General features: G+C 40.8%; 1 protein-coding gene across 3 annotated transcripts in view; it reads left to right on the forward strand.

The window, feature by feature from the left end:
- Positions 1-737: 737 nt before the first annotated feature.
- Positions 738-7268, forward strand: part of LOC106870013 (palmitoyltransferase ZDHHC23) — a 32884-nt gene continuing 26353 nt past the window's right edge. The window contains exon 1 of one of the 3 annotated variants that reach the window (XM_014915978.2): positions 738-1192. The gene's annotated coding sequence lies outside the window, so the exon portion shown is untranslated. The remainder of the gene's footprint in view (positions 1193-7268) is intronic. The other 2 variants (XM_014915975.2, XM_014915977.2) reach the window with 2 other exon arrangements.

The following is a 7268-nucleotide window of genomic DNA, read 5'->3' on the forward strand; positions in this document are numbered from 1 at the left end:
CACTCACAATTGCGAGATCGTGGTTTCAATTCCCTGACCAATGTGCATTGTTTTTGAGCAATACATATCATTTCACGTTGCTCAAGTCCACTGAGCTGTAAATGAATAATTCTGTAACGGACTGGAGGAATGTTACAGAGTTGGCAGAAGTTACAGGGAGACTCAAGAGCCGAGAGTTTCGTTAGTTGGCACTTATGAAACTGGTGATAAGTGTAATAAGTACAAACGCACGAAACTCTTGGTCCTTAAGTCACTCTATGAATTCTACTGATTATTAATAAAAAACGTATATAAAACTGATGTTTTGATTTCTTTTTCTTTTCAATTGCAAGCATCTAATAAATATATATTTTATTAGAATATAACACATATGCATGATACATATTTAATACAAAACCACATTAATAATATTAATCCAAAACCGGGACAAAAAAATGGGATGAGTGAAACAAGAAAAGAAAAACAAAGGGAAGAAAAAAGGTAAAAAACACTAATTGCCTCAGTTGGTCGCACACTACCAAGGTTCAACACGTTGGCGGTATTACCACGGCGATGTTTCCCGTCTGTATCATCAAACCTAGATTTGTTGTTGTTGGCACTCCGTCGCTTACGACGTCGAGGGTTCCAGTTGATGCGATCAACGGAACAGCCTGCTAGTGAAATTAACGTGCAAGTGGCTGAGCACTCCACAGACACGTGTACCCTCAACGTAGTTCTCAGGGGTATTCAGCGTGACACGGCTGACCTACAACAGAAAGAGTACAGCAGGGTTCGCCACCATCCGCTGTCGGAGCCTCGTGGAGCTTTAGGTGTTTTCGCTCACAACGCCCGGGCTGGGAATCAAAACCGCGATCCTATGACCGCGAGTCCGCTGCCCTAACCACTGGGCCATTGCGCCTCCACTCAAACCTAGATACATATACGCAACTTGAAGAAAAGGACGGTCGCTGTGGGTGTGCGTAAAGAACTCTCCAATGAAATAAGAAAATATTAGTCAGCCGTAAAGCGAGAGAGAGAGGGGGAGGAGAGAGAGAGTGTTTGTTGGTGCGCTGTCGGTGGGTGGTATAACAGATAATTATTAAGTAATGCACATATGAGAGTATAGACGCTCCAAATTGTATAGATTTGATCTGATTACCAGAGGATATGTTACCATTCAACTAATTCCATGTCGGAAGAAGGAATTCTGTAGGTGTGTAAAAGAACATTGTTATAGTTACATGCTTTTTCATTCATGCAGACGAGCTTTTAGCCTAACTTGTTTTTATTTCCCATTTTCTTAAACATCTAACAATATCATGCTCTGCCCGTTTGCCACGGTGGTAAAGACCTATCAATCCAAAATATATAGAGAACTATTTAATGAACATTAAATGAAAATTTTCTTCTGTAAATTACTGCATTTATGAATCGTTAATTTGTTCATGTTTCTCTAGCTAATGTTTGTATTGCTACCTTCGCTTTGATGATTATAAAAAAATTATGATATACCACAATTTCTGGTTTTAGTGTATCTGTACTGTTTTTTATATTTAGTAGAGCATATCTATACCATATATTCATATTTATTTCACAATTATATAAGGAGTATGTTTAAGTGAATGTATGTATTTGTTTATATAAGAAAATCGTATATATTAAATACGAAATTATTGCAGTCGTATTTAATAAACCAAGTCAATCGTTTCTTTTCATTTGATCCAATCCGATCGTAAATAGTCGTTAATGACAGGGATGATGATTGAACAGAAATTGATCTGGCTATAGTAAAAACTTCATCGTAAACGATTTTTCAGCTAAAAACGTTTACAAGATTTTATTTTAAAGTAATACACACACCGGAAATATTGTTGCATTTCATATGTTGCTCTGCGGTGAAATGCTTTCAGTGTGATCTATTTCGTAGCGCGAAAATTATTTTTTGAACATAAAATATATGAATGTTGTAGAGATTACTTACTTCGCGGAATATCTATGGATCCAGCTAGTTATTATACTTTAGAGGAAGGCGGCGAGGTGGCAGAATGATTACCACACTGGACCAAGTACTTAGTAGTATTTCGTCTGCCACTATGTTCTGAGTTCAAATTCTGCCAAGGTCGTCTTTGCCTTTCATACTCTGGGGGAATCGATCAAATAAGTATCAGTCAAATAATGGAGTCGATGTAATCGATTTTCACCTCCCCTCAAAATTTAGTGGCTCTGTGCCAAACTTTGAAACTATTATTATACTCCAGAATTGTAAGACATCTATGAGGTAGTTCTGCCGCCAAGAAATAACAACCAGATCCTTTCAAAAGTCTTATAAAACGTATTTACTATATGACGGTGTTGTTACAGTTGGATCGTCTTTGATAATAGGTTACTGAATAATCTCATTGGAGTCACAACAATACCCAACCGCTCGTCACGATTTCTGTGTATTGACATGAATTCTTAATATTTCAGAATGTTTTTTACTCACGAATGATTTGTCTTCAATCATAAATTGGCGGAATTTTGGACCATGTATTCACCTATTTCACCTTTAACTTTGTTATAATATAGTTATATAGTTTTATGGAGAAGATTTGTAATAACTAATAGCCGTCCTTTGAAGTCTTATACTTCTTTGGAAAGTGGTAGGGGAAGCAAAATGAAAAAAAAAAAAAAAAAAAAAAAAAAAAAAAAAAAAAAAAATTACAATTTTGGGGGATTAAAAAATGTCAGAATCATATTTCCACTATGTAAAACACAGGAATGCTAAGACAAAAAATCCCTCTTGCATCTCACAATGTATGGGATTCCAAAAGACAATTATTCTAAAACTACACCAAAAGGGAAAAAAAGTCTCTGTCCTATCTTTTTCAAAGATAGTCTTTGGATTTTATTATTTTGAGCATCAGACATTTAGGATCCACAAAAATATTTTATCATAAGTTACTTTGAAAGATATTTTTCTAACCAATTAATTTAAAGTATTGTGTAAAGATTTACTATAGACATTAAAAATTGTTAATTACAGTTTTCATTGGACTACTGTTTCACAGATATCTTTGTAAATATTCTTTATCATTTACTTTCTCTTCTACTTCCATTTACTAATTATCTTTAGATTCCTTTATTACAATGTTGGTTTGATTGATAAGCTTCGAAGCCACTGGACGTCTGATTTCTACATCACTGTTTTGATTTCAGGATATTTGTTCTTTCAGGAAGAAAAAGACGGAAGCAAAGTGAGAATTGCAGTTGGCTTACCTGTCAATCTGGAAGGGTCACTCACAACGTGCATGTGCTCTGTCTGCTGCCACACCGTCTGATGCGACTGCTCTCGTACACTGTCCACTACCAGATGACTGTTCATGCCTCAGCAACCCCGCATGCTTGTTGTGGCCCTTCCGGTAGGACCTATAGGCCCCACTTCTGACAGGACATGCGTACTCCCTCACTTCTGGTCCTTCCCTACAACACAGCCTGACTCCTAACACCACACACCTCCCCCTGATCTGAAGACCATTCAACCAACCTACTCATACCCTCTCCTCAACCCTGACCACATGCCTTAATTTGTCTCGTAATCAGCCAACCAGTGAGGAGGGCACCGCTCCCTCTGCGACTGGCATCGGTTCCTGGTATGTTGCTACCAGCTTCGTCCTCTCGTCCATTACTGTTGGCTCCATCCTCCGTCTTAGTGATGATCCTGCACACATCCAAAGCATGACGTGGCATGCCATCTACAGATTTACAGAGGTTATTGTCCCTTTTCCCCATTGTGGTGTGCACTGTACAGTTGGGGGTTTAACCCATACTTCTTTCCCGACCTGCACAAAGGCATGCTCTTTCTCTTCTGCGGGTTGTGGCGATGTAGTACATGAATGTCTCCACTCATACTTGAATATTGCCCTGTGTGACACTGACTCCTCATGCTGTCCCAACCTGGGCCACATATACCAAAAAACGGCCTTGACTGGTGAGATGTGGTCCCTCTCTGCTATAGTCTTGATGGTGCGATGATGCCTCTCCACAACCCCATTGCCACTTGGCCAGTATGCCACCCTGAAGAAACAGCTAACATGCCACTTGTCAAGCATTTCCCTCAGCACCTCCGAGCAAAATGCAGTGCTATTGTCCACAAGCAGCTCATCCACGGGACCTCATTCTAGGAATATTTCATTGAGTATTCTTGTGATTTCCTTTGCGGTCCCCATCTTCATCTCCCTCCATATGGCCAACTGCCCTGGTCTGCAGTCGACCATATCCCCTGCCGGTAGTGCATCACATCCACTGCCAGTCATTTCCAGTTGTATTCCACTGGAATGCTTCGTGCCTCATACATACATGGTGCGAGGTCAATGGACTGGTACCTGTTGCAGATCCCAACTACTCTCTGCACACTCTGCCTGGTCACATCAGAGTCAACTTTCCTGGCTAGGAACAGTGTCTTGTCCACCCCCATGTGATGCATGGTATGCAGTCTCCTCAGCTCTGAGTCACTCAGTCGACACACTGCAGTCACTCTTGCTCCAGATCCTCCAGCACCTGCAACCAGGCTTTCTTTACTCTGGTCAGGACATCCACTCTATTCCTATCAGACGCCACAAAAACCACACTCAGTCTCAGGTCAAACTTGGCAGCTAGCTTATCCAGAATTCCCAAATGCCGTCTTATCAGCATCTCTGCGCCCCCTTTGGTTTGCACCCTCCACTCGCCGGTGACCACTGATCCCACCCATCCAAGTACAGTGCCCGAATCAGTCTGGATCTCAATGATACGCAGCTCCCACCTCAGGGCCAGGTTCAGCCCCTTCAACACGGGATCCAGCTCCACCAGTTGATGTGGTTGCAGTCCTTCTTCCTGAGCCAGGCCACATCCTCTACCACGACACCTCCAATTTCCAGGATAACTCCCGTTGCTATGTTGCTGGCATCACACCACATGATCCCATCCTTCAATTTGGGCACATACCAGTTTCCTCTTACTGGGTCCTCCACAATCACTCTCTCCAAGACTTCTTGCATCATGGCAGTTGTCTTCTCGCTCACGTTGTCACTCCACCTCACTCCTTCAGCTCACCTTTCCCAGGATGGTTTTGAAGATCATTGCCATAATCTTCGGTGCTGAATTTAGCCCAAATCCCAACCTGGTCAGGCAGTATGATCGACCCTTATACCTTACTAGCTGATATTTCCACAGTCTCTCAGCCACATGCAGCTGCAGGTATGCCGACTTCAAATCGACGATTGTGGAGGCCCCTCTCATCTACCTCAATTCTCTCAAGGTTTCGCTGCAAATGTCCATGGCTCCACTGTCCATATGGCACACTACATGGTTGTTCAGCTCTCGGAAATTTAATACTGGCCTGACTTTATGCTTCAGTGGTAGCACTCCACTCTCCACTTCCTCCTTCCAAGGGATCAGAATGCCTTCCTTGATCCACCATTCCACCTCTCTCTTGAACCCGCTTCCCCTTTCAGTGTATGATGATAGCAGTCTACTGCATTTTTCAATGTTGGGGGATCTCCCTTCCAGTACCATTCCACTGTCCACTGCCGGCTGTTCAACACAGCCCGGTAATCCTTGTCTGTAATGGTGTGTGCAGCATATTTTTCTTCACATCTCTCACCACTCTCCTGTCACGGACTCAAGGTGCATAGCACCCCCATATCACCAAACGTTACACTGGCTTCATTGACCATTACACCTCCCAAACGGACAATGGCATCCTCCCCATCATCACATTGATTCCATGTACCACGCAGTCGATCACGATCGCGCGCATGGTTGGATGGTTTGACAGGAGCTGGCCAGCTGCTAGGGCTGCACCAGGCTCTGACTGTCTGTTTTGGCATGGTTTTTACAGATGGATGCATGTGACCACACTCTCTGATGTTAAATGATGATATATATACGTAATTAATATAATTGTTAGTTATGGCTTGTCAAGAAGTTACCATTGGTTTTGTACCTATAATGCTCTTAGCAATATAGGTAACCGTTAGACCTGCAGGCTGGATGCACATAGCCTCTTTACTACTGGAGATAAGAAAACAGTCTTGGTCAGTCAGGATTGCAGGAAAAAAAAACTGAAACGAAATTTTACTGAGTTATCTCCCTGCGACCAGTCCTAGTTGTGTCCAGAAACGCTCAGTATATGCACAATGTCCATTCACTAGTTAGACATTGAATATTTCCAATGCAAATTTCCTCTCATGAGGGTACCAGCTAAACACTTCACTCTTGGAACAACAATTCGCCTCTCAGAGATTTTAAAAGAGGACCCATGGTTGTTTAGATGTTGCTTAGAGGTGGCCTTGTATAGGTATGCATATATATATATATATATGTAGGCATACTTTCACAAATGTACCCACCACCAACCTATTTTTCAAAGTGTGTAGATTACGATTATATCATAATTTAATATGAGAAAAATTTGGTGGCCATGCACACATGCATATTGATACGCATCACATGTATTTTTTTTTTTTATCTTTTATACTTATTTCAGTCATTAGATTGCAATCATACTGGGGCACCGCCTTGAAGAACTTTTAGTCAAATAAATTGAACTTAGTATTTTTTTAAAGCCTGGTATTTATTCTATCAGTCTCTTTAATCAAACTGCTAAGTTATGACAATGTAAATGCATTAACACTGGTTATCAAGTGGTGGTGGGGGTCAAACACAGACACAAAGGTGTACAAACACACACGCACGCACACACACACACACACACTACACCACACACACACACATATATTTTTATACGACAGGCTTCTTTCAGTTTCCATCAACCAAATCCACTCACAAGGCTTACATCAGCCTGAGGCTAAAGTAGAAGACATTTGCCCAAGGTGTCATGTAGTGGGACTGAACCCTGAAACTAGAAATTTTAAAAACATTCGTGGCAGTATGTACGTGCTTGTGCTCATCATTTTTGTTTTTCATATCAAATTCTGATATAATTCTAATCTACTCTATCTAAAAGGTATTTGTAGAAAATTTGACCCATTTTTCTGACAGTTATGAGCTAACAAAGCTGACTCATGTAAGTTTTCTTCTCACCACTGGAAAAAATTTTGCACTACAAATTCCAATATAATTGGAATCTACATTATCTGACCTGTATTTATAGCAAATCCCATTAAAAGATATCCATTTTTCTGATAGTTATGAGGAAACAAACTTGGCAGGGGACATTTGTGTATGTATGCCTACACATATTATATGTGTGTGTATGTATATATATATATGTATATATATGTATATATATATGTATATATATATAT

This window comes from Octopus bimaculoides, chromosome 5 (genome assembly GCF_001194135.2).
Source record: "Octopus bimaculoides isolate UCB-OBI-ISO-001 chromosome 5, ASM119413v2, whole genome shotgun sequence".
NCBI lineage: Eukaryota > Metazoa > Mollusca > Cephalopoda > Octopoda > Octopodidae > Octopus > Octopus bimaculoides.